Source organism: Ranitomeya imitator, chromosome 1 (genome assembly GCF_032444005.1).
Source record: "Ranitomeya imitator isolate aRanImi1 chromosome 1, aRanImi1.pri, whole genome shotgun sequence".
In the NCBI taxonomy this organism is placed as follows: Eukaryota; Metazoa; Chordata; class Amphibia; order Anura; family Dendrobatidae; genus Ranitomeya; species Ranitomeya imitator.
Window position 1 is genome coordinate 191,957,926 of NC_091282.1, and position 8,234 is coordinate 191,966,159.

General features: G+C 41.1%; 1 long non-coding RNA gene across 1 annotated transcript; it reads right to left on the reverse strand.

The window, feature by feature from the left end:
- Positions 1–239: 239 nt before the first annotated feature.
- On the reverse strand, positions 240–6,629 carry LOC138665483 (uncharacterized). The gene is made up of 2 exons (XR_011318476.1): positions 6,109–6,629; positions 240–764 (listed from the first exon to the last, which is right to left on the reverse strand). It is a non-coding gene; the product is annotated as an uncharacterized lncRNA (long non-coding RNA).
- Between the last annotated feature and the right edge of the window lie 1,605 nt (positions 6,630–8,234).

Sequence of the window (8,234 nt, forward strand, 5' to 3'; positions counted from 1 at the left end):
TCATATTTCACTATCTCTTACATAAACAATCTATAGCAGTCTTTATCAGTAGAAAGTTACATCATCTGGAAGGTGAATGAAAGGCTGCTATTGAAAGAAGGAATGCACACATGATTACTTCCATAAAAGGAAATGTCAAGTCAGCAGAAATGTATCTTGTTGTAAGCGAGATTTCTCAGGAAGAAGACAAGATGGATTGTTTTAGTTCAGTCTGATCTCCACAATTCCCCCCTTTGACATTTTCTTTTATTTATTTTATTACCACAGGGCCAAAGACAAAGCCTTTATTTGGTATTACACATGTACATGCTTGTATTCAATAAGAGAATCAAATCTAGTATTAATTCTTCCGTTTAACTCTCGCAACCTTTTCTTTGTTTTGCAATAAGTAATGGGTACAGATCCAACAATCTGTCAGGGTTTGTGTATTGTTTAACAAGTCATGCACTAATTTTCTATGATGTTGTACGAATCTATTGTTCAAAGGGGCTAGAGAATTCAGTCTATCCCACGCCTCCGTTGAGGTTATCATTATTAACATCAATATCATGAGTTTATACTGCTTTTCTTGCAATGGCTTGCATGTATCCATGATGCCTTTCCTTCAAGCTTGACTGATGTAGGTGTTGTCAACAGGACTTGGAAGGGTCCGTCAAACCTTGGTTCTAGAGCCTTTCTGGTGTGTCTTTTTACATAGACTTGATCACCTGGTTCCAACTTGTGACTTCCTTCTGTGTTGTCAGGATCTGGAAGGGAAGCAAAAACTTGTGCATGCACCTTAGTTAATTGTTTCTGAAGATTTTGCACATAAGAAGTCAATGACTCAATATTTAACACAAGTTGCTGTGGAAAATAACATCCTAAATTGGCAGTCCTGCCAAACAAAATTTCATATGGAGACAGTTTAGTCTTACCCCTTGGGGTATTGCGTATTGAGTAAAGGGCCAGTGAAAGGCATTCTGTCCAAGGCTTTCCTGTTTCAGCCATGGCTTTCTGTATTTTTAATTTTAAAGTTCCATTCATGCGTTCTACCTTACCAGAACTTTGAGGATGATACGGAGTGTGTAACTGACTTTCAACACCCAACATTTTCAGTACATTTTGAAATATTTCTCCAGTAAAATGAGTACCCCTATCTGACTCGATCACTTCAGGGAGACCGTAACGGGGTATCAGTTCGGCAACTAGCTTTACAGCAGTGTTTTTAGCTGAAGCCTTCCGAACTGGATAGGCCTCTGGCCACCCCGAGAACATGTCCACACATACCAACACATACTCATACCCATTACTTTTTGGCAGCTGGATAAAGTCTATTTGTAATCGCTGAAACGGGTAGAGAGGTCGGACGTGGTGCTTCATAGGGGTCTTTGCTGTCTGTCCGGGATTATGTGTCAGGCATACAGCGCATGCAGCACAATAGTCTCTTGCATAGTTGCCAAAACCTGGAGCCAACCAGACTTGCTTTGCCAGTAGTGTCATTGCATTTGCAGACACATGAGTAGGGTGGTGCAGTCCACCAACTACAATCGGATACCAGGCTCTAGGTAGACATATTAGTCCATCTTTCTTCCAAATTCCCGCTTGTTCTTCTGCCCCTTCCTTTTTCCACCTGTCCCTCTCCTCTTCTCCTGCATCTTCCTGTGCTTGTCTCAGTCTATCTTCAGTATTTTCTGTGGGGTTTACAGTATGAACCTGTTGTAAGGGTTTGACAGCTGCTGCTTTGGCTGCTTTATCAGCCCTATCATTTCCCCTAGATTCCCTAGTGTCGAGTCTCACATGTGCAGCTACCTTGATTACTGCTACTTCTTTTGTTTCTTGTGCAGCCTCTAAGATCTGTTTGATCAGAGAAGCATGTTTTACAGGTTGTCCTGACGCTGTCATGTAACCTCTAGCTCTCCAGATTACTCCAAAATCAAACACAATACCATGTGCATACCTAGAATCAGTGTATATATTAGCTGTCTGGTTCTCAGCTATTTTAAGAGCTTCAATCAATGCTGTTAGTTCTGCTTCTTGTGCAGACTGTTTCGGTGGAAGTGGTTCTGCTTTGAGAGTTTCAGATTCTGACACAACTGCATACCCTGTATGGAAGTTACCTGTGTCATCTGCAAACCTACTACCATCTATAAACAGCTCTAAATCTGGATTTTGAAGTGGTGTTTCGGATACATTGGGTAAGCCTACCGTTTCTTGTAAAATGAGCTCTGTACAATCATGTGTGTCTGTAGGGAAAAAATTTGCGTGTGGATCAGTGTCCTTATTCCCCCCTTCAGACTCGAGAGGTAGCAGTGTAGCTATATTGAGAGTCTGAAGCCTAGCAAATGTGATAGTAGAGGGGAGCAGCAAAGAACACTGAAGCCGCAAATGTCTGGCCATGGAAATGTGTTTTGGTTGGACCTGGTTTAATATCCCATAAACATCATGTGTAGTTTGAACTGTGAGTGGATGCTCTAGGACAATTTCTGATGCTTTGTCCAACAATAGTGAGACAGCAACAACTACACGTACACAGGTTGGCGCTGCTCTAGCTACGGGATCTAACCTTGCTGAAAGATATGCAATTGGTCTTTGTTTCCCTGCATGCTTCTGGGTAAGAACTCCTGTAGCATGGGAATCAACTTCTGCAGCCATAAGCTGAAACGGTTTGGTGTAGTCTGGTAGCCCTAACGCTGGAGCTGAAACAAGGGCATCTTTTAATTGTTGGAACGAAATCTGACCTTCTTTTGTCAACAAATAAGGTTCACTTTTTACACAGTCATACAGTGGTTGCATTAGTTGACTTGCATGTATAATCCATTGTCTACAATGAGACACTATTCCTAAAAATGCTCGTAGCTGTTTATGATTTCTAGGCTCATTCATCTGTCTTATTGCTTCAGTTCTTTGTGGTGTAAGATGCTTTTTATCTTGAGAAATGCAATGACCTAGAAAGACCACTTTGGTCTGACAAACTTGTAGCTTTTGTCTATTCACTTTACACCCTTCTTTTTCTAAAAAACATAGTAAACTCACAGTGGACCTTTCTGCAGTTTCTAGATCTGGGCAGCAAAGTAGTAGGTCATCCACATACTGCAAAATTACTACCTGTGGTTCGGGTTCAAACCTCTGAAGGACTGTTTGTAGGGCATTTGAATAAAGAGTAGGGGAGTGTATCATTCCCTGTGGAAGGCGTGTCCACGCCAACTGTTTGCCCTTAAATGTAAATGCAAACAAATGCCAACTATCTTGGTGTAAAGGAACCGAGAAAAATGCATTTGAAAGATCTATTACAGTAAATACTTGAGAACTGGCTGGTATCTGTGATAGTAACGTATGAGGATTGGGTACAACTGGGGTGATTGGATCTAGAACTTTGTTTATTTCTCTTAAATCATGTACCATACGATATTTGGGCATAGAACCCTTATCAAGAGTTCTCTTCTTGACTGGATACAGAGGAGTGTTAGCAGGTGATTGTATCTCTACCAAAACTCCTTTCTCTTTATATCCCTCTATCTGTTTTGTAATCGCTAGTTCCTGCTGGGCACTCACAGGGTATTGTCTGAGCTGTGGGAGAACAGTTCCTGGTTGCACAGATAGTTTTACAGGAGAGATATGCAATAGTCCCACATCGGTGTCACCCTGTGCCCACAGTGTTTCTGGGACCATTGAGAGGTCTAGATCTGTGGTGTACTCTTTTTCTTCAGCATAATCCTCAAAAGCCTGAATTCTAACATATTGTTCTAATGTTTCTGCATCATCAGGGATAGTCAGTATAACTGTGCCATCTTCCCTAAAATTGATGTTAGCTTCTAATTTCTTTAGGACATCAGTTCCTAACAAACATGTTGGGGCACCTCTGGCATACAAAAATCTGGATGCAAAACATTTAGGTCCTAATGAGACCTCTAGGGGCACAGTATATGGCAGTGTTCGAATTACCCCATCATAACCCTCAGCAAAAGTTGTTTGTTCTGAAATATCTTCCGGATTCGGAAGAAAATCTTGATTCAAAATTGAGGAAGTTGCACCTGTATCTATCAAAAATGGAATCTCTCTCCCCCCCACATTCACCTGTATCATAGGTCTTCTAGCTGGTAGGGAAGTTTGTAACACATCGAGTCAATCTGAATCTGGTATGGGACCATCTATGATGGTAGATTTCTGCTGGTTGTCCGTTTGGGGAGGGTTATTTCTGGGAACAAATTTGCCTGACTTTATATCTGCCAACTTCTTCCTGCACTCTCTTTGGAAATGACCTGGCTTTTTACAGTAGTGGCAAGGAAAGTTGTGTCTCACTCTTCCTCCTGTATTAGCTTGTGCTATTCTAACAGGCTTACGATTCTCTCTCATATCCATGACTATTCCTAAACATCGTTGTTTCACAATATTTGGTTGTTCAATTGTTCTCCAATCTGGAGTAGAGGATTTAAATTTTTCTCTGATTTTCGGATCTAGCCCCTCTATTAATTGTTTTGTAAAAAGTCTCCTTACTGAAGCATCAGTCAAATCCAATCCTTCATCCCTAAAGCTATTTTCTAATTCTTGACTATATTCTTCAATACTTTGCCCAAATTTCTGCATAATCACACCCGTAGATCCCCTTTCCCTCTGTTTTTCTCTCATGAAAATTATTAATGCCTCTGTGAACTGGGTACCTGATGCTTCTGTCTGTAAGGCACCCCCTTCTGCCACTGGTCTATTGGGCTGTAGGTGTGTCAATAATTCCTGAAAAAGTCCGGGGGACATTTTCATTCTACATAATTCTTCCCCGTCCGCCCAGACCCCAGCATGAGTCTGCATGATTTGTTGTATGTATTGTGCAAATCGGATGGGATATTGAGTGGGATCAGGCGCATTATGCAGGAGGGACATACCTTCAGCAGGGGACCAAGGAAAATACTGTCGGGTCTGGTGATATCTAGTTCCCATTACCCCGTCAGCACCAGGTTCCCTAAAGGGTCTTGGTACTACCCTAACAGGGGCAAGTACAGCGCCATGTCTAGGTGTACCACAGACTAGGCAATCACTTCTCCAATCTGGATTTTGTTGTCCACAGTGTGAACATACCCATCCTCCTACCCCACCAAGATTGGGATACAAGGCTGGAAATTGTTTTCCTCCTTCTGCTCCTCCAGATGGTACAAATGATTGGGCTTTTGGATCTAGGTAAGGTGGTGGGATTATGTCACAACTTTTTCCCTTCCCCATAATCCATTTGGAAGTGTCTGGATCATACTTCCAATTCTCCTCTTTAGCTGTTTTTGAGACCTCTATCATACAGTGTATGATTTCTTCCCACCCATTGTCTTTGATAATTCCACCTCGTTCTTTACTCAGTCTTTCCCATTCAGTGCTAAACATAAGTGCTTCTGAAATTCCCAATTTTTCTCTTACCCTTCTAATCTGACTTCTGACTGTCTTCCCACATCTTTCCTGTATGATATCTGCTGCTTCCACTTGTCCTAAGACGGTTTTTGTCTGTTTATTTCCCATTTTTCTTTTTTTTTTTTTTTTTTTCAATATTAGCTATTTCTACCCCAGGTGACGTTTGGACAATCACTTATCCTAGGTGATGTCTCGTTGCCTTCTCTCCTAGGGAGCTAAAATATTGAAGGGCTGATCTGCTCCATTCTTTCTAATGTGCAGAATGTACTTAAGTGCTATTATGCACGCAAACAGACCCAGCAACACCATACAGATCACAAAACTTTCTGTGTCAGTTAGCATACTTGTCCCAGGCTCATGGACCCGCGTCCTGGGCTCATTCTATCAAACCTTATCCAGAAATGAAGGAGGTTAAGCACTTAAATGAGAGTCAAGCATGGGCGGAGGTCTCCCCGAAAGGACGCAACCACATGACCCAGTTAGGCTGACTTCCGTGTATAAGGCTTATACCCCAACTATTTCGGCTTATTTTTCTACGCACTTTTGCTCTTCTTTCACAACATACCACAACCTTCACTCTGTTCACACACTGCCAGGGACAGGACTCATAAATCTATACAATATAGTAACCCGAGTTTTATAGGTATCTACTCACTACTAGACTAACCCAGCGTGACACGGCTCATAGAGATCTTTCGGATAATACAAGGCAGATAAAAGAGAACTAATAATGTCTCTTACCTGGCCAGGTTTTTCAGTTCATTTGCCGTCCATTATCCCAGATCTCCATTGTCCGTATCTGCAGGTGAATCTCGAGTAGACACTCTCGCCTCGGGTCCCTGTTCGGTGCGCCAAAGAAATGTTAAGTCCTTCTCAGTCCCTGGCTTACTAGAGGTAGGGATCCAGAGTAAATGACACGCAAACAAGGTATTGTGTGATCATGTACAGGGGAAGCCCAGGAGCACATCTCTCTCTCTGGGCTTTGCCCTCCCTTTATATAGAAAATAATTATTCTTTTACAGACATGCGCACAAGCGTTCATATTTCACTATCTCTTACATAAACAATCTATACCAGTCTTTATCAGTAGAAAGTTACATCATCTGAAAGGTGAATAAAGGCTGCTATTGAAAGAAGGAATGCACACATGATTACTTCCATAAAAGGAAATGTCAAGTCAGCAGAAATGTATCTTGTTGTAAGCGAGATTTCTCAGGAAGAAGACAAGATGGATTGTTTTAGTTCAGTCTGATCTCCACAACCCCTTAGTGACAGAGCCAATTTGGTACTTAATGACCAGGCCAATTTTTGCAATTCTGACCACTGTCACTTTATGAGGTTATAACTCTGGAACGCTTCAACGGATCCCGCTGATTCTGAGATTGTTTTTTCGTGACATATTGTACTTCATGTTAGTGGTAACGTTTCTTCGATATTACTTGCGATTATTTATGAAAAAAGCGGAAATATGGCAAAAAATTTTAAAATTTTGCAATTTTCAAACTTTGTATTTTTATGCCCTTAAATCATACAGATATGTCACGAAAAATAGTTAATAAATAACATTCTCCACATGTCTACTTTACATCAGCACAATTTTGGAAACAAAATTTTTTTTTGTTAGGGAGTTATAAGGGTTAAAAGTTGACCAGCAATTTCTCATTTTTACAACACCATTTTTTTTTAGGGACCACATCACATTTGAAGTCATTTTGAGGGGTCTATATGATAGAAAATAATGAAGTGTGACACCATTCTAAAAACTACACCCCTCAAGGTTCTCAAAACCACATTCAAGAAGTTTATTAACCCTTTACGTGCTTCACAGGAACTGAAACAATGTGGAAGGAAAAAATGAACATTTAACCTTTTTTTGCAAACATCTTAATTCAGAACCATTTTTTTTATTTTCACAAGTGTAAAAACAGAAATGTAACCATAAATTTTGTTTTGCAATTTCTCCTGAATACGACAATAACCCATATGTGGGGGTAAACCACTGTTTGGGCGCACCGCAGAGCTTGGAGGTGAAGGAGCGCCGTTTTACTTTTTCAATGTAGAATTGGCTGGAATTGAGATTGGACGCCATATCGCGTTTGGAGAGCCTCTGATGTGCCTAAACAGTGGAAACCCCCCACAAGTGACCCCATTTTGGAAACTAGACCCCTTAAGGAACATATCTAGATGTGTGGTGAGCACTTTGAACCCCCATGTGCTTCACAGAAGTTTATAATGTAGAGCCGTGAAAAAAAAAAATCGCATTTTTTCTACAAAAATGATCTTTTTGCCCACAAATTTTTATTTTCACAAGGGTAACAGGAGAAATTAGACCACAAAAGTTGTGCAATTTCTCCTGAGTACGCTGATACCCAATATGTGGGGGTAAACCACTGCTAGGGCGCACCGCAGAGCTTGGAAGAGAAGGAGCGCCGTTTGACTTTTTCAATGTAGAATTGGCTGGAATTGAGATTGGACGCCATGTCGCGTTTGGAGAGCCCCTGATGTGCCTAAACAGTGGAAACCCCCCACAAGTGACACCATTTTGGAAACTAGACCCCTTAAGGAACTTATGTAGATGTGTGGCGAGCACTTTGAACCCCCATGTGCTTCACAGAAGTTTATAACGTAGAGCCGTGAAAATAAAAAATCGCTTTTGTTTACACAAAAATGATCTTTTCGCCCACAAATTCTTATTTTTACAAGGGTAACAGGAGAAATTAGACCACTAAAGTTGTTGTGCAATTTCTCCTGAGTACGTCGATACCCAATATGTGGGGGTAAACCACTGTTTGGGCGCACCGCAGAGCTTGGAAGAGAAAGAGTGCCGTTTTACTTTTTCAATGTAGAATTGGCTGGAATTGAGATCG